Consider the following 26132-nt stretch of genomic DNA (forward strand, 5'->3'; position numbering starts at 1 on the left):
TATCATACATTTTCTATTCATCCTTAAATCTATTGACGCACCCATACGTCAATCTAAGTAACGCTTCCCTATCCAACATCTGTCCGTTTTAACTGGAGATATCTGTTTTTTACCTGGGCTCAATCCACCGCCTGTCGGCCTTCCGCATCTGCAGTGGAAGGTGGCCTAGCTACAGGGGTGTTTGTCAGACTAGGAAACATCCCGAAAATCGATCTTCTCACATAAAGGTCTGCAGGCGTCCGAACAGTTTGGCCTACAAAACTATCATGACCACTCTATGGAAAGGTGGAGACTCTCACGAAAACGATGGTTTCCTCCGTTTTCCTCTACAATAAGTGTAACGGGACTCGTCCGAGGTAACCCGTCCGAGGGGTGACCCGTCCGAGGGGTGACCCGTCCGAGGGTTGACCCGTCCGAGGGGTGACCCGTCCGAGGGGTGACCCGTCCGAGGGTTGACCCGTCCGAGGGGTGACCCGTCCGAGGGGTGACCCGTCCGAGGGGTGACCCGTCCGAGGGGTGACCCGTCCGAGGGGTGACCCGTCCGAGAGCTAACCCGTCCGAGAGCTAACCCGTCCGAGGGGTAACATGTCCGAGGGGTAACCCGTCCGAGAGCTAACCCGTCCGAGGGGTAACATGTCCGAGGGGTAACCCGTCCGAGGGGTAACCCGTCCGAGGGGTAACCCGTCCGAGGGGTGACCCGCCCGAGAGGTGACCCGTCCGATAGGTGACCCGTCCGAGAGGTAACCCGTCCGAGGGGTGACCCGTCCGAGAGGTAACCCGTCCGAGAGGTGACCCGTCCGAGAGGTGACCCGTCCGAGGGGTGACGCGTCCCGAGAGGTGACCCGTCCGAGGGGTGACCCGTCCGAGAGCTAGCCCGTCCGAGAGGTAACCCGCCCGAGAGGTGACCCGTCCGAGGGGTGACCCGTCCGAGGGGTGACCCGTCCGAGAGCTAACCCGTCTGAGAGCTAACCCGTCCGAGAGCTAACCCGTCCGAGAGCTAACCCGTCCGAGAGCTAACCCGTCCGAGGGGTAACCCGTCCGAGGGATAACATGTCCGAGAGGTAACCCGTCCGAGAGGTAACCTGTACAAATGAATGGAAGTATGGAGGTCATTTTGAACCAATAAAAATAATGAATTCAATAGCTTTCTTATTTCTCCTTAGATAAAGGACACACCTTTATTCCTTATGATTTATTTTTAGATTGTCTTTTTTGCTATTTATGAATGTGTTATTCCATGTGTTTCTATGGGCTGTAGTAGTAAAGGACAAATTCAATATACCTAAAAAGGTATGCGGTGACGCTGACCGCCGAACGCCGCCCCGAACAAGGAGAGACACCAACTTCGGCGGAAGTCGTGACAGAACAGCTGCTTTTTCCATGACACAGACTGACCAGGTAAATCCAGGTGAAAAGCTATGATTCCTCAGTGATGTCACTTGTTAAAGCCACTTCAATCAGTGTAGATGAAGGGGAGGAGACGTGATTAAAGAAGGATTTTTAAGCCTTGAGACAATTTAGACATGTATTATGTGCCATTCAGAGGGTGAATGGGGCAAGACCAAATATTGAATTGCCTTTGAACGGGGATATGGTAGTAGGTGCCAGGCTGGGTTTTTCCTCACTCAACAGTTTCCTGTGTGTATCAAGAATGGTCCATCACCCAAAGGACATCCAGCCAACTTGACACAACTGTGGGAAGCATTGGAGTCAACATGGAACCAGCATCCCTGTGGAACGCTTTCAACACCTTGTAGAGTCCCTGCCCTGATGAATTGAGGCTGTTCTGAGGGCAAACAGGGGGGGGTGCAACTCAATATTAGGAAGGTGTCCCTAATGTTTTGTATACTGAGTGGAGATGCATAGAGAGCATTACTAGCACCCCCCAACTTAAAACATATTCCCAAGGCTATGAGTATGTCCCCTAGAATACGTGACGCCCCCTGAATATAGCATGATTAATAGATGAAACCACATTAACGACACAAATATCCTGACGGCTACTCTGTGGCTTCAGTCTACAGTACGTCTGTAGCCTCAGGATAGTAACAGAACTCTCTCTCTCTCTCTCTCTCTCAATTCAATTCAATTCAATTCAATTCAATTCTATTGACATGGCAAGTTTGTTATTACTTACATTGTCAAAGTATACATATCGAAAAATCAAAATCAAATATATATGTATATATATACAAAATATATATATATTTATATATAAATAAATGGTGGGACCAACAGCAATAATAACAGTAGTACTCTCTCTCTCTCTCTGTCTCATTCTGTCTCTCTCTTTCTCTCTCTCTCAGAGATGCCACACATACATTTTTATTTGATGATAGTTTGTTGGTGATGTGGACACCAAGGAACTTGAAACTCTCGACCCGCTCTACTACAGCCCCGTCGATGTCAATGAGGGGTGTGTTTGGCCCTCCTTTTCCTGTAGTCCACGATCAGCTCCTTTGTCTTGCTCACATTGAGGGAGATGTTGTTGTCCTGGCATCACACGGCCAGGTCTCTGACCTCCTCCCTATAGGCTGTCTCATCGTTGTCAGGTCTCTGACCTCCTCCCTATAGGCTGTCTCATCGTTGTCAGGTCTCTGACCTCCTCCCTATAGGCTGTTTCATCGTTGTCAGGTCTCTGACCTCCTCCCTATAGGCTGTCTCATCGTTGTCAGGTCTCTGACCTCCTCCCTATAGGCTGTCTCATCGTTGTCAGGTCTCTGACCTCCTCCCTATAGGCTGTCTCATCGTTGTCAGGTCTCTGACCTCCTCCCTATAGGCTGTCTCATCGTTGTCAGGTCTCTGACCTCCTCCCTATAGGCTGTCTCATCGTTGTCAGGTCTCTGACCTCCTCCCTATAGGCTGTCTCATCGTTGTCAGGTCTCTGACCTCCTCCCTATAGGCTGTCTCATCGCTGTCGGTGATCAGGTTGAACAACTACCACTGTTGTGTCGTCGGCAAACTTAATGATGGTGTTGGAGTCGTGCTTGGCCAAACAGTCATGGGTGAACAGGAAATACCGGAGGGGACTAAGTATGCACCCCTGAGGGGGCCCCAGTGTTGAGGATCAGCGTGGCAGATGTGTTGTTGCCTACCCTTACCAACCTGTTGTAGAGGGAGGTGATTAGTCCCAGCTTAGTGATGAGCTTTGTGGGCACTGTGGTGTTGAACGCTGAGCTGTTTTCAATGAACAGCATTCTCACATAAGTGTTCCTTTTGTCACATAGGTGTGAAAGGTCAGTGTGGAATGCGAATGAGACTGCAAAATCTGTGGATCTGTTGGGGTGGTATGCAAATTGGAGTGGGTCTAGGGTTTCTGGCATGATGGTGTTGATGTGAGCCATGACCAGCTTTTCAAAGCACTTAATTTAGGCAGGTTACCTTCGGGTTCTTGGGCACAGGGACTACGGTGGTCTGCTTGAAACATTTAGGTATTACAGACTCGGTCAGGTAGAGGTTGAAAATGTCAGTTAAGACACTTGCCAGTTGGTCCGCGCATGCTCTGAGTACACGTCCTGGTAATCCATCTGGACCGGACCTTGTGAACGTTGACCTGTTTAAAGGTCTTGCACACATCAGCTATGGAGAGCGTGATCACACAGTCATCCGGAACAGCTGGTGCTCTCATGCATGCTTCAGTGTTGACTGCCTCGAAGCGAGCATAAAAGGCATTTAGCTCGTCTGGTAGGCTCGCGTCACTGGGCAGCTCGCGGCTGGGTTTCCCTTTATAGTCCGTAATAGTTTGCAAGCCCTGCCACATCCAACGAGCTCCATAGCCGGTGTAGTAGGATTCAATCTTAGTCATGTATTGATGCTTTGCCAGTTTGATGGTTATCTGAGGGCATAGAGGGATTTATTATAAGCGTCCGGATTAGTGTCCCGCTAATCCGGACACTTATAACCCGGACACTTAGGCGGCAGCTCTAGTCTTTAGCTCGATGCAGATGTTGCCTATAATAAATGGCTTCTGGTTGGGATATGTACGCACGGTCACTGTGGGGACGACGTTGTCGATGCACTTATTGAGTAAGCCGGTGATTGAGGTGGTGTACTCCTCAATGCCATTAGATGAATCCCGGAACCTATTCCAGTCTGTAGCGTAGCGTCCGCGTCATCTGATCACTTCCGTATTGAGCGAGTCACTGGTACTTCCTGCTTTAGTTTTTGCTTGTAAACAGGAATCAGGAGGATATAATTTTGGTCAGATTTGCCAAATGGAGGGCGGGGGAGGACTTTGTATGCGTCTCTGTGTGTGGAGTAAAGGTGGACTAGGATTTTATTTCCTCTGGTTGCACATGTGACATGCTCTGTATGAGCATTTACTTTTTTGCTTTTGGCCTTAAACAGCTTGTTGAATGGGGTCTTAGCGCCAGCATCGGTTTGTGGTGGTTAATAGACTGCTACGAAAAATATAGATGAAACTCTTGGTAGATAGTGTGGTCTACAGTTTATTATGAAGTACTCTACCTCAGGCGAGCAATACCTCGAGACCTCCTTAGTTTTCATTATCGCGCACCAGCTGTTATTGACAAATAGACACACACCCCTCGTCTTTTTAGACGTAGCTGTTCTGTCCTGCCGATGCACGGAAAACCCAGCCAACTGTCGTTCAGCCACGACTCGGTGAAACACAAGATATTACAGTTTTTAATGTCCCGTTTGTAAGATAGTCTCCAACGGAGATCATCCAGTTTATTCTCCAGTGATCGCACGTTGGCTAATATAACGGATGGTAGAGGGTTACTCACTCACCAACGAATACTTACAAGGCACCTGTAACGGCAGATTTCCTCCTCTTCGTCTGAAGAGGAGTTGTAGCAGGGATCGGACCAAGACGCAGCGTAGTAAGTGTCCATGTTTTAATATAAACAACTGAACATGACACAATACAAAATAACAAAGAGAATCTAACCGAAAACAGTCCCGTGTGGCACAAACACTGACACAGGAAACAAACACCCACAAACCAACAGTGAAAACAGGCTACCTAAATATGGTTCCCAATCAGAGACAATGAAAAAGACCTGCCTCTGATTGAGAACCATATCAGGCCAAATGACAAACCTAAACATAGAAACACAGAACATAGACTGCCCACCCCAACTCACGCCCTGACCAACTAACTAAAGACAAAACAAAGGAAAATAGAGGAAATAAGGTCAGAAACGTGACAGCACCCCAATCTCCGCCCCCTGTATTTCCGTCTTTTCTTCACGTGAAGGACAGGAATTTGGGCCTTGTCCGGTGTCTGTAGTATATCCTTCACGTCGGACTCATTTAAAGAAAAGATCTTTGTCCAGTTCGAGGTGAGTAATCGCTGTTCTGATTTCCAGAAGCTCTTGTCGGTCATAAGAGATGGTAGCAGCAACATTAAAGTACAAAATAATGCGAAAAAAAACTAACAAAATAACACAGTTGGTTAGGAGCCCACAAAACAGCAGTCTGGAGTTTTTCACCCCTAATGGCATAGGATATATTTTGATAGAAGTGAGGTAAGAACTGTTTTTTGGTCTCCCTGCGTTGGTCTCCGCCAACCAGAAACAGTGCCTCTGGGTAAGCGGTTTCTTGTTTATGACCCCATACAGTTTGTTAAGTGCCAGAGTGGTGTTGGCATGTGGAGGAATGTAGACAGCCATGACATTTACAGATGAATACTCTCTTGGTAGATAAAAAGTTCTGCTGCTTATCATGAAGTATTCTATATGTCTGTGAAGACACTTGGCCAGCTGGTCCGCGCATGCTTTGAGAATGCGCCCTGGTATTCTGTCTAGCCCGGCGGCCTAGTGATTGCTAACTCTTTTGCTCCCATTGTGAACTCACTCTCTGTGGCCAACGTCAGCTGGAAAAGCAGGGTCTTTCACACCAAAGACAGAGTTATATTCCTCGACGGGAGAATAAAAGGCAAATGGACTGAGCTTGCGTCGCAAATGGAACCCTATTCCCTACATACAAGTAGTGCACTGCAATAGAGCCTGGTCAAAAGTAGTGCACTGCAATAGATCCTGGTCAAAAGTAGTGCACTGCAATAGAGCCTGGTCAAAAGTAGTGCACTGCAATAGAGCCTGGTCAAAAGTAGTGCACTGCAATAGAGCCTGGTCAAAAGTAGTGCACTGCAATAGAGCCTGGTCAAAAGTAAGTGCACTGCAATAGAGCCTGGTCAAAAGTAGTGCACTGCAATAGAGCCTGGTCAAAAGTAGTGCACTGCAATAGAGCCTGGTCAAAAGTAGTGCACTGCAATAGAGCCTGGTCAAAAGTAGTGCACTGCAATAGAGCCTGGTCAAAAGTAAGTGCACTGCAATAGAGCCTGGTCAAAAGTAGTGCACTGCAATAGAGCCTGGTCAAAAGTAGTGCACTGCAATAGAGCCTGGTCAAAAGTAGTGCACTGCAATAGAGCCTGGTCAAAAGTAGTGCACTGCAATAGAGCCTGGTCAAAAGTAGTGCACTGCAATAGAGCCTGGTCAAAAGTAGTGCACTATATAGGGAATAGGGTGCCATTTGAGATGGAGGCTGAGCCTCGTCCAGAACCTCCTGGGGTTTGTGTAGACACAAGGTGGTCCAAGGACTAAGGGGGCATGTTGAGGTTCAGACATGGATTTACTATGAAAACAGCAGTGGAGAAAAAAACAAACCTTTTGAGTTATTTATCAGCTGCAAGACCAACAGGCTGAGACAGAGGTATAATCAACTCCCAGTCCGATTCTGGGACAGTTAATGCTCCTATTAAAGCCTGGCTTTCTGCTTTGTTAACACACACAATAGATGCCTTCACAATGTCATCCTTGTTATCTAGCACTTTAAAAAAATATATATATATTATTCATGTTTTGACTAGACCTGTTTTCTCAAGAAACCAGACGAGCTGAATAACGTTTTGTTTTGTGATTTAATTTATAAAACTAAGGTTCATCAGTTTGACTGTCAAGTTAGGCAAAAATGATCCTCTGCTGAAAATCGGAGCTTCAGGGTAACAATTCAGAGTACTTTTTTTTTGTTGTAGACATACATTTTTTTTTTTTTCGTGCCTCTTTCAATATAAGAATAAAACCATTGAAATATTAGGTTTCAGGTTTCAGAGTGATTCTAGATGGCTTGTTTGTGGCGAGTCCTCTGGGCTTTCTGACAGACTAGAATAGCTTCAACACAGTGGGCAATAAAACACGTCAGATTATAAAGACGAAGCATCTTTAATGACAGCTATGGGGCTTTGGTTTAGTGTAAGTTGTGCTTATATCTGTCTTATAACAACATCATAGGAGAAACGCAGTCAACACACACTGATGGACAAATAGCGGTGGGGCAATCACACCTTAATGGAGGAGAAAATAGTTATTTTACAGAGTGAAATAGTTATTTTACAGAGTGAAATAGTTATTTTACAGAGTGAAATAGTTATTTTACAGAGTGAAATAGTTATTTTACAGAGTGAAATAGTTATTTTACAGCGTAAAATAGTTATTTTACAGAGTGAAATAGTTATTTTACATAGTGAAATAGTTATTTTACATAGTGAAATAGTTATTTTACAGCGTAAAATAGTTATTTTACAGAGTGAAACTCAGTTGAATCCCGGGATAATCATTCATTACTAAACTGTAATCTGTACTGAACTGTAAACTGTATTCTGTAAAAGGAACAAACTAATTCAAATTGTTGATAACACAGGTGTTGCTTATGATTACTCACTCTGTCATACATGACAAACACCGAAGAGGGATTGCTCTTTGCATGTACCTGTAGGCATAATTGTCTCGCGCTGATGACTGTACAGAAAGCTTCCAGCTGATCGATGACTGTACAGAAAGCTTCCAGCTGATCGATGACTGTGCAGAAAGCTTCCAGTTGATCGATGACTGTGCAGAAAGCTTCCAGTTGATCGATGACTGGGCAGAAAGCTTCCAGCTGATCGATGACTGTGCAGAAAGCTTCCAGTTGATCGATGACTGTGCAGAAAGCTTCCAGTTGATCGATGACTGGGCAGAAAGCTTCCAGCTGATCGATGACTGGGCAGAAAGCTTCCAGCTGATCGATGACTGGGCAGAAAGCTTCCAGCTGATCGATGACTGTGCAGAAAGCTTACGGTTGATCGATGACTGTGCAGAAAGCTTCCAGTTGATCGATGACTGTACAGAAAGCTTCCAGTTGATCGATGACTGTACAGAAAGCTTCCAGCTGATCGATGACTGGGCAGAAAGCTTCCAGCTGATCGATGACTGGGCAGAAAACTTCCAGTTGATCGATGACTGTGCAGTAACCTTCCAGTTTACAGTAAAAGCATTGCAATTTGATTCCAGTTCATTGAGAATGTTGACGAGGCAATATGCTAACTTTTTGAATGACTATGTTAAGATCAAGGAGCCACTGAAGTAAATGTTCTTTCTATTGTAATTTGTCACTTCGAGTTCTAAACTTGTTGTTTTTAGTACAAACAATGTTTCTTTGAGCACAGACACCTCTACCTCCGTCTCCCCGGTGACCATTGTGTCTGAGCCTTGTGGCCTGTTGAGAGGAGATAATTAAAGGAAGTGCCGAATTCAATATTATATAATATTCCAGGCGGTTTCATAACTTTCATTACAGAGACACGTGCCCGAGGAGACGTTTGGCTGGACACTGTGTGTGTGCGTTTTTGGTTTTACCAGAAGTACACACGAGGATAGTAAAACAAGGACAATTCAGACAAGTGGGGACATTTCACGGGGGCCCAAAGGGGGAGAAAAAAAAAGCTATTTTAGGCTTAGAATTAGATTTAGGAGTTAGGGTTAGGGAAAATATAATTTTGAATGGGAATCAATTGTTTGGTCCCCACAAGGATAGCAAAACTAAAATGTGTGTGTATGCAGGGTCTGGACACTGCTGGACTTCCATAAAACAGTCTAAATATACAAGTGAACAGTCTGTCTTTCTAAAAAAAAAAAAAAAAAAAGCTTGGCTTAATTTCCGACTAGCTCAACCATATTTATACAGCCAGTACAGCTCAGTAGAGTTGAAAGTGAGAGGCAGATCCCAGACCTAACATCGTTTTCCTTCCTACTGCTGTCTATTGTAATGAATGAAGATGAAAGGCTCAGCTACACAATATAATCATGATCAAAGACAAGACTGCTGTCTCTACTGAACGACATCCTCTCTTATTAGTCTACTCAGCTTGATGACGCTCTCTCTCTCTCTCTGTTCAGCGTATTAACTAACTAACTAACTAACTAACTGGTGATTAACTAGTGTATGAGCACAAACAGTAACAAGGTTACTACCAACGGTTGTAACAGGTTCAGGGAACAGGACCGAAAACCAGAAAATAATAAAATTATTAGAAGAACAGAACCTGAACCTGAACCAAAGGTGATCTATACTCTTCCAGAACAGAACCGTTATTTTTTTAAAGTAGGAAGGAAGTGATTAATAACTTTCCGGGCATTTTTTTTCCATTTGCCAATGGATGTGGTGTAGGCTACCTGCCCTTCCCCCTTTGAAGTATAGGTTACTGTCGCCTACTGATGACATTACAAGCGTGGTTCATACATTAGGGAGAGATGTTTAATTAGAGAAGAATGGATCAACTTTTTCAATGCTAGTTAAGGATACTATAGTTATCACGTTTCACATTGGATTTACTAAAAGGTAAGAACTGTTTTCAATTCTAGTGCTGCTCTGCACACAAACGCTTGTTAGCTAGCTAGCTAATGTTTGCCTTGACCCAACTCGGAAGTTCAAAGACATTCAAAGTTTCTCCACAGAAGCCTCTCCTGAAAAAGAACAGAAAGGAACGATATAAACCAGTACTATTTTTTGGTTCGAACCGGGTCAGAACTTTATTTTGCTGAACAGAATGAAAAAAAGAAACAATTGCAAAAAAGGGTTAGTTGATCTAGTAGATTCCTTAAAGTAGTAGATTGTTTAGTTGACCTAGTAGATTCTTTAGTTGAACAAGTAGATTCTTTAGTTGAACTAGTAGATTCTTTAGTTGAACTAGTAGATTGTTTAGTTGAACTAGTAGATTCTTTAGTTGAACAAGTAGATTCTTTAGTTGAACAAGTAGATTCTTTAGTTGAACAAGTAGATTCTTTAGTTGAACTAGTAGATTGTTTAGTTGACCTAGTAGATTCTTTAGTTGAACAAGTAGATTCTTTAGTTGAACTAGTATATTCTTTAGTTGAACTAGTATATTCTTTAGTAGATTCTTTAGTTAAACTAGTAGATTCTTTAGTTGACCTAGTAGATTCTTTAGTTAAACTAGTAGATACTTTAGTTGACCCAGTAGATTCTTTAGTTGAACTAGTAGATTCTTTAGTTGACCCAGTAGATTCTTTAGTTGAACTAGTAGATTCTGCAGTTGACCTAGTAGATTATTTAGTTGATCTAGTAGATTCTTTAGTTGATCTAGTAGATTCTTTAGATGATCTAGTAGATTCTTTAGTTGATCGAGTTGATTCTTTAGTTGATCTAGTAGATCGTTTAAAGTAGTAGACTATTTAGTTGACCAGGTAGATTATTTTGTTGAACTAGTAGATTCTTTAGTTGAACTAGTAGATTCTTTAAACTAGTAGATTCTTTAGTTGAACAAGTAGATTGACCTAGTAAAGAATCTACTAGTTCAACTAAATAATCTACTACTTTAAAGGATCTAGTAGATCAACTAAAGAATCGACTAGTTCAACTAAATAATCTACTAGATCAACTAAAGAATCTACTAGGTCAACTAAAGAATCTACTACTTTAAAATATCTACTAGTTCAACTAAAGAATCTACTAGTTCAACTAAATAATCTACTAGATTAACTAAAGAATCTACTAGTTCAACTAAAGAATCTACTAGTTCAACTAAATAATCTACTAGATCAACTAAATAATCTACTAGTTCAACTAAATAATCTACTACGTCAACTAAAGTATCTACTAGTTCAACTAAATAATCTACTAGTTCAACTAAATAATCTACTAAAGAATCTACAAGGTCAACTAAAGAATCTACTAGTTTAACTAAATAATCTAACTAAAGAATCTACTAGATCAACTAAATAATCTACTAGTTCAACTACAGAATCTACTAGATCAACTAAAGAATCTACTAGTTCAACTAAAGAATCTACTTGTTCAACTAAATAATCTACTACTTTAAAGGATCTGCTAGATCAACTAAATAATCTACTAGTTCAACTAAATAATCTACTAGATCAACTAAAGAATCTACTAGATCAACTAAAGAATCTACTAGATTAACTAAGGAATCTACTGGGTCAACTAAAGTACCTAGTAGTTTAACTAAAGAATCTACTAAAGAATCTACTAGTTTAACTAAAGAATCGACTAAAGAATCTACTAGATCAACTAAAAAATCGACTAGGTCAACTAAAGAATCTACTAAATCTACTAAAGAATCTACTAAAGAATCTTCTAGGTCAATTGAAGAATCTAATAAAGAATCTACTAGTTCAACTAAAGAATCTACTAGTTCAACTAAAGAATCTACTTGTTCAACTAAAGAATCTACTAGTTCAACTAAAGAATCTACTAGTTCAACTAAAGAATCTACTAGTTCAACTAAATAATCTACTAGTTCAACTAAATAATCTACTAGTTCAACTAAATAATCTACTAGTTCAACTAAATAATCTACTAGTTCAACTAAATAATCTACTAGTTCAACTAAAGAATCTACTAGATCAACTAAAGAATCTACTAGATTAACTAAGGAATCTACTGGGTCAACTAAAGAATCTACTAGTTCAACTAAAGAATCTACTAGATTAACTAAGGAATCTACTGGGTCAACTAAAGAATCTACTAGTTCAACTAAAGAATCTACTAGTTCAACTAAATAATCTACTAGTTCAACTAAATAATCTACTAGTTCAACTAAATAATCTACTAGTTCAACTAAAGAATCTACTAGATCAACTAAAGAATCTACTAGATTAACTAAGGAATCTACTGGGTCAACTAAAGTACCTAGTAGTTTAACTAAAGAATCTACTAAAGAATCTACTAGTTTAACTAAAGAATCGACTAAAGAATCTACTAGATCAACTAAAAAATCGACTAGGTCAACTAAAGAATCTACTAAATCTACTAAAGAATCTACTAAAGAATCTTCTAGGTCAATTGAAGAATCTAATAAAGAATCTACTAGTTCAACTAAAGAATCTACTAGTTCAACTAAAGAATCTACTTGTTCAACTAAAGAATCTACTAGTTCAACTAAAGAATCTACTAGTTCAACTAAATAATCTACTAGTTCAACTAAATAATCTACTAGTTCAACTAAATAATCTACTAGTTCAACTAAATAATCTACTAGTTCAACTAAATAATCTACTAGTTCAACTAAATAATCTACTAGTTCAACTAAAGAATCTACTAGATCAACTAAAGAATCTACTAGATTAACTAAGGAATCTACTGGGTCAACTAAAGAATCTACTAGTTCAACTAAAGAATCTACTAGATTAACTAAGGAATCTACTGGGTCAACTAAAGAATCTACTAGTTCAACTAAAGAATCTACTAGTTCAACTAAATAATCTACTAGTTCAACTAAATAATCTACTAGTTCAACTAAATAATCTACTAGTTCAACTAAAGAATCTACTAGATCAACTAAAGAATCTACTAGATTAACTAAGGAATCTACTGGGTCAACTAAAGAATCTACTAGTTCAACTAAAGAATCTACTAGATTAACTAAGGAATCTACTGGGTCAACTAAAGAATCTACTAGTTCAACTAAAGAATCTACTAGTTCAACTAAATAATCTACTAGTTCAACTAAATAATCTACTAGTTCAACTAAATAATCTACTAGTTCAACTAAATAATCTACTAGTTCAACTAAAGAATCTACTAAAGAATCTACTAGTTCAACTAAAGAATCTACTAAAGAATCTACTAGATCAACTAAAGAATCTACTAGTTCAACTAAAGAATCTACTAAAGAATCTACTAGATTAACTAAGGAATCTACTGGGTCAACTAAAGTACCTAGTAGTTTAACTAAAGAATCGACTAAAGAATCTACTAGATCATCTAAAAAATCGACTAGGTCAACTAAAGAATCTACTAAATCTACTAAAGAATCTACTAAAAAATCTACTAGGTCAATTGAAGAATCTAATAAAGAATCTACTAGTTCAACTAAAGAATCTACTTGTTCAACTAAAGAATCTACTAGTTCAACTAAAGAATCTACTAGTTCAACTAAAGAATCTACTAGTTCAACTAAAGAATCTACTAGTTCAACTAAATAATCTACTAGTTCAACTAAATAATCTACTAGTTCAACTAAATAATCTACTAGTTCAACTAAATAATCTACTAGTTCAACTAAATAATCTACTAGTTCAACTAAAGAATCTACTAGATCAACTAAAGAATCTACTAGATTAACTAAGGAATCTACTGGGTCAACTAAAGAATCTACTAGTTCAACTAAAGAATCTACTAGATTAACTAAGGAATCTACTGGGTCAACTAAAGAATCTACTAGTTCAACTAAAGAATCTACTAGTTCAACTAAATAATCTACTAGTTCAACTAAATAATCTACTAGTTCAACTAAATAATCTACTAGTTCAACTAAAGAATCTACTAGATCAACTAAAGAATCTACTAGATTAACTAAGGAATCTACTGGGTCAACTAAAGAATCTACTAGTTCAACTAAAGAATCTACTAGATTAACTAAGGAATCTACTGGGTCAACTAAAGAATCTACTAGTTCAACTAAAGAATCTACTAGTTCAACTAAATAATCTACTAGTTCAACTAAATAATCTACTAGTTCAACTAAATAATCTACTAGTTCAACTAAATAATCTACTAGTTCAACTAAAGAATCTACTAAAGAATCTACTAGTTCAACTAAAGAATCTACTAAAGAATCTACTAGATCAACTAAAGAATCTACTAGTTCAACTAAAGAATCTACTAAAGAATCTACTAGATTAACTAAGGAATCTACTGGGTCAACTAAAGTACCTAGTAGTTTAACTAAAGAATCGACTAAAGAATCTACTAGATCAACTAAAAAATCGACTAGGTCAACTAAAGAATCTACTAAATCTACTAAAGAATCTACTTGGTCAACTAAATAATCTACTAGTTTAACTAAAGAATCTACTAAAGAATCTACAAGGTCAACTAAAGAATCTACTAAAGAATCTACTGGGTCAACTAAAATATCTAGTAGTTTAACTAAAGCATCTACTAAAGAATCTACAAGGTCAACTAAAGAATCTACTAGTTTAACTAAAGAATCTACTAGTTTAACTAAAGAATCTACTAGTTTAACTAAATAATCTACTAAAGAATCTACTAAAGAATCTACTAGGTCAACTAAAGAATATAGTAGGTCAATTAAAGAATCTACTAAGAATCTACTAGATCAACTAAAGAATCTACTAGTTCAACTAAAGAATCTACTAGTTCAACTAAATAATCTACTAGTTCAACTAAAGAATCTACTAGTTCAACTAAAGAATCTACTAGTTCAACTAAAGAATCTACTAGGTCAACTAAAGAATATAGTAGGTCAATTAAAGAATCTACTAGATCAACTAAATAATCTTCTAGGTCAACTAAAGTAGCTAGTAGTTTAACTAAATAATCTACTAAAGAATCTACAAGGTCAACTAAAGAATCTACTAGATCAACTAAAGAATCTACTAAATCTACTAAAGAATCAACTAAAGAATCTACTAGATCAACTCGAGAATCTACTAGATCAACTAAAGAGTCTACTAAAGAATCTACCAGTTTAACTAAAGAATCTACTAAATAATCTACTAGATCAACTAAAGAATCTACTATTTTTCACTGAAATACATCAAGCAAACGCCTTTGTGGCCTTGGATCCATCCATTGCACTTCTCGATATGTGAAACAGAACAATTCAGTTCGGACCCAAGCTAGCGGACTCCTAGCTTCATAGGAGATCTCGACAATGTAAGCTCAGATCAGGATCAAGATGCAAGCTAGCAGACTCCACCAGTACCCATCAATCGACAGTTGATGGAGTCAATGGGGAGACAAACCTCTTAAATATTAAGTCCCCTTATTTAGGGGACTTTGAACAGGGTCTGGACCGGTTCTGACCTACATTTTTTGTGTACAGAGCACTACATCAACTCCCATACACTCCGTGACACCGCTTCAGATGCTGCCTCCTGCTCGCCGCTGAGAAGCAGTATGTACAGTCGTGGCCAAAAGTTTTGAGAATTACACAAATATAAATTTTCACAAAGTCTGCTGCCTCAGTTTGTATGATGGCAATTTGCATATAATCCAGAATGTTATGAAGAGTGATCAGATGAATTGCAAGTCCCTCATTGCCATGCAAATGAACTGAAATCCCCCCCCCCCCCCCCCCCCAATAAAACATTTACACTGGATTTCAGCCCTGTCACAAAAGGACCAGATGACATCATGTTAGTGATTCTCTCATTAACACAGGTGTGAGTGTTGACGAGGACAACGCTGGAGATCACTCTGTCATGCTGATTGAGTTCAAATAACAGACTGGAAGCTTCAAAAGGAGGGTGGTGCTTGGAATCATTTATCTTCCTCTGTCATCCATGGTTACCTGCAAGAAAACACGTGCCATCATCATTGCTTTGCACAAAAAGCGCTTCACAGGCAAGGATATTGCTACCAGTAAGATTGCACCTAAATCAACCATTTATCGGATCATCAAGAACTTCAAGGAGAGCGGTTCAATTGTTGTGAAGAAGGCTTCAGGGCGCCCAAGAAAGTCCAGCAAGCGCCAGGACCGTCTCCTAAAGTTGATTCAGTTGCGGGATCGGGGCACCACCAGTACAGAGCTTGCTCAGGAATGGCAGCAGGCAGGTGTGAGTGCATCTGCATGCACAGTGAGGCAAAGTCTTTTGGAGGATGGCCTGGTGTCAAGAAGGGCAGCAAAAAAAGCCACTTCTCTCCAGGAAAAACATCAGGGACAGACTGATATTCTGCAAAAGATACAGGGATTGGACTGCTGAGGAGTGTGGTAGTCATTTTCTCTGATGAACCCCTTTTCTGATTGTTTGGGGCATCCGGAAAAAAGCTTGTCCGGAGAAGACATGGTGAGCGCTACCATCAGTCCTGTGTCATGCCAACAGTAAAGCATTCTGAGACCATTCATGTGTGGGGTTGCGTCTCAGCCAAGGGAGTGGGCTCACTCACAATTTTGCCTAAGAACACAGCCATGAATAAAGAATGGTACCAACGCATCCTCCGAGAGCAACTTCTCTCAACCATCCAGGAACAGTTTGTTGACGAACAATGCTTTTTCCAGCATGATGGAGCTCCTTGCCATAAGGCAAAAGTGATAACTAAGTGGCTCGGGGTACAGGAAACTCCCCAGACCGTAATCCCATTGAGAACTTGTGGTCAATCCTCAAGAGGCGGGTGCACAAACAAAACCCCACAAATTCTGACAAACTCCAAGCATTGATTATGTAAGAATGGGCTGCCATCAGTCAGGATGTGGCCCAGAAGTTAATTGGCAGCATGCCAGGGCGGATTGCAGAGGTCTTGAAAAAGAAGGGTCAACACTGCAAATATTGACTCTTTGCATCAACTTCATGTATTTGTCAATAAAAGCCTTTGACACTTATGAAGTGCTTGTAATTATACTTCAGTATTCCGTAGTAACATCTGACAAAAATATCTAAAGACACTGAGGCAGCAGACTTTGAGAAAATGTATATTTGTGTCATTCAAAACGTTTGGCCACGACTGTACAATACAGTATATACATATGAGACGAGAATTGCAAAATGTAAACATTGTTAAAGTGACGAGTGTTCCGTTATTAAAGTGGCCAATGATTTCAAGTTTGCGTCTGTAGGGCAGCAGCGTCTCTAATGTGCTGCAGGCATTTGAATGGTGTCTCGGAGGACGCAGGGCATGCTCTGTCATCAGTTGTATGAAATGGTGCCAATTGTGTAAATAAGTATGTTCGTATCTGTTTTACAGTAATAAGGAAGGAAAACATCTTATAGTTAGGCATTTTATAATTTGACTGTTACTAAATTTAAAAAGTTGCAATAGCCAGGAATCACTCTGCTATTTCCTGGTTGAAAAAATGTAAATATTTTGCCTAATTTCAGTTTATTGTGACAAAACAAAGCAATGCATAGTGTAGAGAATCATTGTACCCTCTAAACCGCTGTGAAATACAATATATTGTCAATAGCCTAAAATATTTGATTTATTTTGAACTGTTTTGAAGCTGGTGTACAAAATCTAACATAAAAGATTCAAAAACGAAACTTATGGAGAAGCATAGAAATAGAGAACATAGAACAGATATACAGATATTCTTAGACTTGCTTTCAATGAGAATGACAGATCTATAACACAAATTTCTACGTGAATTCGGACTGGTCGTCCAAAAAGTGACATATTTCAGCTTTAAACAATTATTTCAAATAATTTCCAGCCTTATTCCCCAACTTTTGTCGAATAGAAAGGACATCATATGTTATATTTCATATGTTTATCATATGTACAAATATGAGTGAATTACACGTCAGCAATTTCAAACTATTTCTACCGGAAACGGGAAATCTCCAGACAAATATTTACTTCATGTCTATTTAGGGGGAAATCTATATTGTAGGTTCTATTTACACTTGAACAAACTCAACAAAATATCATGGTGAAAAAGTGAGGAAGAGGGTGTGTGTGTGTGTGTGTGTGTGTGTGTGTGTGTGTGTGTGTGTGTGTGTGTGTGTGTGTGTGTGTGTGTGTGTGTGTGTGTGTGTGTGTGTGTGTGTGTGTGTGTGTGTGTGTGTGTGTGTGTGTGTGTGTGTGTGTGTGTGTGTGTGTGTGTGTGTGTGTGTGTGTGTGTGTGTGTGTACATTTAAACTCAGTTTTTCACAATTTCTGACAGCAAAGCACCCCCACAACATGATGCTGCCACCCCCGTGCTTCACGGTTGGGATGGTGTTCTTCGGCTTGCAAGCCTCCCCCTTTTTCCTCCAAACATAACGATGGTCATTATGTCCAAATAGTTATATTTTTGTTTCATCAGACCAGAGGACATTTCTCCAAAATGTACGATCTTTGTCCCCATGTGCAGTTGCAAACCTTAGTCTGGCTTCATTATGGCGGTTTTGGAGCAGTGGCTTCTTCCTTGCTGAGCGGCCTTTCAGGTTATGTCGATATAGGACTCGTTTTACTGTGGATATAGATACTTTTGTACCCGTTTCCTCCAGCATCTTCACAAGTTCCTTTGCTGTTGTTCTGGGATTGATTTGCACTTTTCGCATCAAAGTACGTTCATCTCTAGGAGACAGAACACATCTCCTTCCTGAGTGGTATGACGGCTGCGTGGTCCCATGGTGTTTATACTGCGTACTATTGTTTGTACAGATGAATGTGGTACCTTCAGGCGTTTGGAAATTGCTCCCAAGGATGAACCAGACTTGTGGAGGTCTACAATTTTTTTTCTGAGGTCTTTGCTGATTTCTTTAGATTTTCCCATGATGTCAAGCAAAGAGGCACTGAGTTTGAAGGTAGGCCTTGAAATACATCCACAGGTACACCTCCAATTGCCTCAAATGATGTCAATTAGCCTATCAGAAGCTTCTAAAGCCATGACATCATTTTCTGAAATTTTCCAAGCTGTTTAAAGGCACAGTCAACTTAGTGTATGTAAACTTCTGACCCACTGGAATTGTGATACATTGAATTATAAGTGAAATAATCTGTCTCTAAACAATTGTTGGAAAAATGACTTGTGTCATGCACAAAGTAGATGTCCTAACCGACTTACCAAAACTATAGTTTGTTAACAAGCAATTTGTGGAGTGGTTGAAAAACGAGTTTTAATGACTCCAACCTAAGTATGTAAACTTCCGACTTCAACTGTATGTCATGACATCACCAGCGGGACTTTTGTCTGTAGTTGTCTATTTTCCTCAAGCAAAATCTCATTATATAAATCTGCTAACTCCGGAGAAGGCGACAGGAAAACTTAAAACACAAAACAGAAATCAACATATCCAAGCATTATATTTCGATGACATCACCGGGTCCCATCAGACCAACTCTTTTGAAAGCCCGTCTCCAAGGTTCCTCAACTGGCAGTCTGCAGTTGCTTATATTTCACCCCCCAAGTATTCTGAGCAAAAAATAATAATAATAATAATAAACTTTTCATTGTTGGACAATAGAAGAATGTAAAAACACCAGAAAATCAGCTCCACGTGATTTTTAATGTAAGAAATCTGTTCCCAAGTATTTCCATGCATTATATTACGTGATCGTAAAAAAGGTTTTGAAATTATTATATTTTAGTCTAACAGTGTATCTGTTTTAGGTTTCTTGCGGTCAATTTGCCATCTACAAATGATTTGTAATTATGTTCCGTGGGATCCTGTTGATAATCCCCGCCCTAGTCCTTGAGTAAAGGTAGCCAAATGTTGTATTTTCTCAGAGAGGCCAAGGTCACAAGATGTTGCACTAATTTGTCTTTGCGTGAATTCTTTTTTTTTTTGTATGATGAATGAACATTCCTCCCTTGTCATGTTTGTTTTAGTAAAAACTAGTTGTCATCACATAGAGAGTGCAGGTGTTCTGACAGTTTGACCATTAAACATATTTCTACATAATAAACATTGTGGGGTTTCTAAAACACACACACACACACACACACACACACACACACACACACACTCACACACACACACACACACACACACACACAAAAACTCCCTTCCCCATAAAGATTAATGTCTCAGATGGTTTAATATCTTTGCCTCCCAGCTTCTGTGAAAACGTTTTTTTTTAAAGCTGACATACTGTATATTAACCCTGAGCTTCTGAGAAGAGGGCCGTGTTCAGCATGAAGAAAACATTTTTGAAAAGTAGTAAAAAAACAGGGAAATAGTCTGATAAAAAAAACAGATTTTCGGTTTACAAACGCCCCCCGACCATAAGCCAGTTGTGTGGCTCATACCCCATCGCTGTTTACGAGGAAGTCGTTACATGATGGTAGTAAATGATGTCTCAGTGTTTGTTTCACATGTCCTCATTTTATGGCTTTCGATGAAGCGTTCTCTAAGACATGGAAGGGTCCCGTTGCTGCCAGCACACACACAGTAATCAGAGACGTTTTCCTCTTCATCCGCTACGATTCCTCTTAGACGACACACACACACACACACACACACACACACACACACACACACACACACACACACACACACACACACACACACACACCACATTCCTGCAGTAAGCACCTGGGGTTTGAGTTGGACCACCTGGGGTGTGTGTGTGTGTGTGTGTGTGTGTGTGTGTGTGTGTGTGTGTGTGTGTGTGTGTGTGTGTGTGTGTTGTCATAACATGTACCATAGGGTTTAGGATTTGCAATAACGGCCAATCCACAGAACTAATCTGTATCTGAAGAGACCTACCGCAGTCCTACCCTGTTCCCTGTGAGAACCCTGAAAGAAACTCAGGCTCACAGTGGATTTGGAGTTCCCGAGTTCCCGTGTTCCTGAGTTCCCGTGTTCCTGAGTTCCCGTGTTCCCGAGTTCCCGTGTTCCTGAGTTCCTGTGTTCCTGAGTTCCTGTGTGCCTGAGTTCCCGTGTTCCTGAGTTCCCGTGTTCCCGAGTTCCCGTGTTCCTGAGTTCCCGTGTTCCTGAGTTCCCGTGTTCCCGAGTTCCCGTGTTCCTGAGTTCCCGTGTTCCTGAGTTCCCGTGTGCCTGAGTTCCCGTGTTCCTGAGTTCCCGTGTTCCCGAGTTCCCGTGTTCCTGAGTTCCTGTGTGCCTGAGTTCCCGTGTTCCCGAGTTCCCGAGTTCCCGTGTTCCCGAGTTCCCGTGTTCCTGAGTTCCCGTGTTCCTGTGTTCCTGAGTTCCCGTGTTCCTGAGTGCCTGAGTTTCCGTGTTCCCGAGTTCCCGAGTTCCTGTGTTCCTGAGTTCCCGTGTTTCTGAGTTCCTGAGTTCACGTGTTCCTGAGTTCCCGTGTTCCCGAGTTCCTGAGTTCACGTGTTCCTGAGTTCACGTGTTCCTGAGTTCACGTGTTCCTGTGTTGGACAGAGTCTGACATTCCTTCTCCCTACCAACTCCTCTTTGTATCATATATCAGACACAAGCATCAGAGGGTCAGTTTACGTTGTAACAACACGTACACCATGACAGGTTGTACTGTAAGCTGCCAATGCTGGCTCTAGAGAACAGCTCTGATGATACATTATAATTAGATAGAAATATATCTGTGGTGTTGTTAATATAGCCTCAGACATTCAACTTATTTATGCTTTATTTACTTTTTGAATTACATTCAAACATTGTTCCACTTTTTCTCAAGGGGCCCCGATGTAAAACGCATCACACCACCAGCCTGCAAATGTTGACACGTGGTAGGATGGATGCTATGTACTGGTTTTCTCCAGAGCCTATAGTCCTCGTAAAAGTGTGAAACTGGGACTCATCAGACCAAGGCAATGTTTTAACAATTCTCCATTGTCCAAGTGTTTTTTAGTCCTTAGCCCACTGCGACTGTAGTTTCTTCTTGTTTTTTTTCCCCTGAAAGAAGCAGAAATCTAAGGTCGTTGGCTATCACACCCAATTTGCGTCAAGGGTCGGACGACTTGTGCATTGTTTGAGCACCAATTTGCACTGGACTGTCACAGTTGTAGCCAATTGTAGCCTGTCTGTTGCTCTGCACAATTTGTCAGCCTCCTTTGTCCTCTTTCATCAATGACACGTTTTCGTCCACTGGCCTGCTGCTGGCTGGATGTCGTTCGGGTGGTGGAACCATTCTTGATACACACGAGAAACGGTTTGAGCGTAAAAACCCTTGCAGCTGTTGCAGTTCTTGACACACAAACCGGTGCGCCTGGCACCAACTACCATTCCCCGTTCAAAGGCACTGAAATATTTTGTCTTTCCCCATTCACCCTCTGAATGGTACACATACACAATCCATGTCTCACGGATTAAAAAATCCTTCTTTAACCACGTCTCCTCCTCTTCATCTACACTGATTTGAAGTGGATTTAACAGGTGACATCAATAACGGAGCATAACGTTCACCTGATCAGTCTATGTCGTGGAAAGAGGCATTCCGAATGTGTTGTACACTCAGTGTATTTGTTAATATTGCAGACTCAATGAGTCACAGAGCCATTTCTTTGTTCTCTCTTTCTATGAAATCAGTCTTACTACAGTCCGCTGCAGGTTTGGCAATACTTCGTTTCAGTATGACTAACTGAATTTATGCAAGTTACTCTGGAAATACAAAAAGGAGAACCCTCAATTCATTCATTTACTTTTTCAGTGACTAGCTACATCGGGAAACTCTTAATGAATTCAGACGTTCAGTGAAAGTGTCTGGCTCAGAAAAACAACATATCTATGATGGGCTTTATTAAAAAGGTGTAGCAAAAAGACATTCCACCTGTTACGCATTCCATGTTTGATATATTTTCATCAGATGGAAGGGATTGGAATGTTCAACAAGTTATAGAGCCAATAGCCTAGCGAGCCTAGTCCATAATATTTGGATATTCATGTTATTACGCACCAAAAAAAAATGAGGTAGTAAAATCATAGATCACCTCATTGTGACAACCTACGACACAAATGGCACCCTATTTCCTATATAGTACACTACTTTTGACTAGGGCTCTGTATCAAACGAAGTGCACTTTGTAGGGAATAGGGTTCCATTTGGGACATGAACCCTAGTCAAAAGTAGTGCGTTATATTATATATATCTTTATTTAACTAGGCAAGTCAGTTAAGAACAATGTCATATTTTACAATGACGGCCTATTATGCAAGGATTGGGATGCTTTTTGGGCCACATTGTTATGTCAGAGCAGATGTTGGGACATCCGTCATTAACACCATTTAGTGGTCACAGATAGCGACCACACACACACACACACACACACACACACACACACACACACACACACACACACACACACACACACACACACACACACACACACACACACACACACACACACACACACACACACACACACACACACACGCGCGTTGTAGATCATAGATACCCACAAACATAGTTTGACAAACACAAGAGCACTCACACACACACACCTTCCAGTCTGGGGATTGGTAATTAACCATATGTACGTCAAATAGACCAGAGAGAAGAGAGAGAGATTCCAGGAATAGTTGTTGCCAGGTTACTGAAGTAATATTCTGAACGATCACTCCACTGGGCACGTCAATTCAGCGTCTGTTCCAAGTTGGTTCAACGTCATTTTATTGACGTTGAAACAACGTTGATTCAGCCAGTGTTCCCTGTGAGTAGGTGTAACACCAGCCAACATAAATCTAGATTACATCATTAGTATTTTACTCATCTAGTTATGACCTGTTTTTTTTAACATAGAAATTATAGCTATTTTATGCATTTTCTTGCTTGATCATGTGACCTATACAATTGTCCTTAAATCCTCTTAAGTATCCACCATTTTCTCATTTTTTTTGTGTGTCTAAAATGACATACCCAAACTGCCTGTAGCTCAGGCCCTGAAGCAAGGATATGCATTTTCTTGGTAGCATTTGAAAGGAAACACTTTGACGTTTGTGGAAATGTGAAGGGAATGTAGGAGAATATAACATTAGATCTGGTAAAATATAATACAAAGAAAACAAAATGTTTTTTTTGTATACCATCTTTAAAACGCAAGAGAAAGACCATAATGTATTATTCCAGCCCAGGTGCAATTTAGAGTTTGGCCACTAGATGGCATCAGTGTATGTGCAAAGTTTTAGACTGATCCAATGAATCATTGCATTTCCGTTCAATTTTTAAAAAAAAATCAAGACTGCCCAAATGTGCCTATTTGGTATATTAATAACTTTAAATTCAAAACTGTGCACTCTCCTCAAACAAAAGCATGCTATTCTTTCACTGTAATAGCTACTGTAAATTGGACAGTGCAGTTAGATTAACAAGAATTTAAGCTTTCTGCCCATATCAGATATGCCTATGTCCTGGGAAATGTTCATGTTACTTACAATCTCATGCTAATTGCATTAGCCTACGTTAAATCAACCGTCCCGTGGGTGGGACACCGATCTGTAAACTGGGAGATCCTTAAGAGGTGTTATAAGGAATGTGAAATTATTTGTACTTTTACTTTTATAAATCATACAAGTCCCTTATTTATCAACAAAATTGATAGCCAGGGGAACACTGCAACACTCAGACGTACTTACAGACAGCCAGGGGAACACTCCAACACTCAGACGTACTTACAGACAGCCAGGGGAATACTCCGACACTCAGACGTACTTACAGACATCCAGGGGAACACTCCAACACTCAGACGTACTTACAGACATCCAGGGGAACACTCCAACACTCAGACGTACTTACAGACAGCCAGGGGAACACTCCAACATAATTTACAGACATTCAGGGGAACACTCCAACACTCAGACCTAATTTACAGATAGCCAGGGGAACACTGCAACACTCAGACATCATTACAGATAGCCAGGGGAACACTCCAACACTCAGACATTATTTACAGATAGCCAGGGGCACACTCCAACACTCAGACATCATTACAGATAGCCAGGGGAACACTCCAACATCATTACAGATAGCCAGGGGCACACTCCAACACTCAGACATCATTACAGATAGCCAGGGGAACACTCCAACACTCAGACATCATTTACAGATAGCCAGGGGAACACTCCAACACTCAGACATCATTTACAGATAGCCAGGGGAACACTCCAACACTCAGAAGTACTTACAGACAGCCAGGGGAACACTCCAACACTCAGACATCATTACAGATAGCCAGGGGAACACTCCAACACTCAGACATCATTTACAGACATCCAGGGGAACACTCCAACATTCAGACATAACTTACAGACATCCAGGGGAATACTCCAACACTCAGGCGTACTTACAGACATCCAGGGGAACACTCCAACACTCAGACGTACTTACAGACAGCCAGGGGAACACTCCAACATTCAGACATAACTTACAGACAGCTAGGGGAACACTCCAACACTCAGACGTACTTACAGACAGCCAGGGGAACACTCCAACACTCAGACGTACTTACAGACATCCAGGGGAATACTCCGACACTCAGACGTACTTACAGACATCCAGGGGAACACTCCGACACTCAGACGTACTTACAGACATCCAGGGGAACACTCCAACACTCAGACGTACTTACAGACATCCAGGGGAACACTCCAACACTCAGACGTACTTACAGACATCCAGGGGAACACTCCAACACTCAGACGTACTTACAGACAGCCAGGGGAACACTCTAACATAATTTACAGACATTCAGGGGAACACTCCAACACTCAGACCTAATTTACAGATAGCCAGGGGAACACTGCAACACTCAGACATCATTACAGATAGCCAGGGGAACACTCCAACACTCAGACATCATTTGCAGATAGCCAGGGGAACACTCCAACACTCAGACATCATTACAGATAGCCAGGGGAACACTCCAACACTCAGACATTATTTACAGATAGCCAGGGGCACACTCCAACACTCAGACATTATTTACAGATAGCCAGGGGCACACTCCAACATCATTACAGATAGCCAGGGGAACACTCCAACACTCAGACATCATTACAGATAGCCAGGGGCACACTCCAACACTCAGACATCATTACAGATAGCCAGGGGAACACTCCAACACTCAGACATCATTTACAGATAGCCAGGGGAACACTCCAACACTCAGACATCATTTACAGATAGCCAGGGGAACACTCCAACACTCAGACATCACTTACAGATAGCAAGGAAGCACTTCTGTTTAGTGAGTCCGCCAGATCAGATGCAGTAGGGATGACCAGGGACGTTCTCTTGATAAGTGTGTGAATTGGACCATTTTCCTGTCCTGCTAAGAATTCAAATTTTAACTAGTACTTTTGGGTGTCAGGGGAAAATGTATGGAATCATTTTCTTTAGGAATGTAGTGAAGTAAAAGTAGTCAAAAAATATAAATAGTAAAGTACAGATACCCCCCCCCAAAAAAACTACTTACGTAATACTTTAAATTATGTTTTAATTAAGTACTTTACACCATTGTAGTTACGTATATTAAAGACCAAATACTTTTACACTTTTACTCAAGT

At 40.7% G+C, this 26132-nt stretch overlaps 1 protein-coding gene across 2 annotated transcripts in view; it reads right to left on the bottom strand.

Moving 5' to 3' along the window:
* The window catches only part of LOC129867630 (solute carrier organic anion transporter family member 2A1-like), a 75795-nt gene that overhangs the window by 48552 nt on the left and 1111 nt on the right, over positions 1–26132 (bottom strand). The window lies entirely within an intron of this gene.

This window comes from Salvelinus fontinalis, chromosome 12 (assembly GCF_029448725.1).
Source record: "Salvelinus fontinalis isolate EN_2023a chromosome 12, ASM2944872v1, whole genome shotgun sequence".
Classification (NCBI taxonomy): domain Eukaryota; kingdom Metazoa; phylum Chordata; class Actinopteri; order Salmoniformes; family Salmonidae; genus Salvelinus; species Salvelinus fontinalis.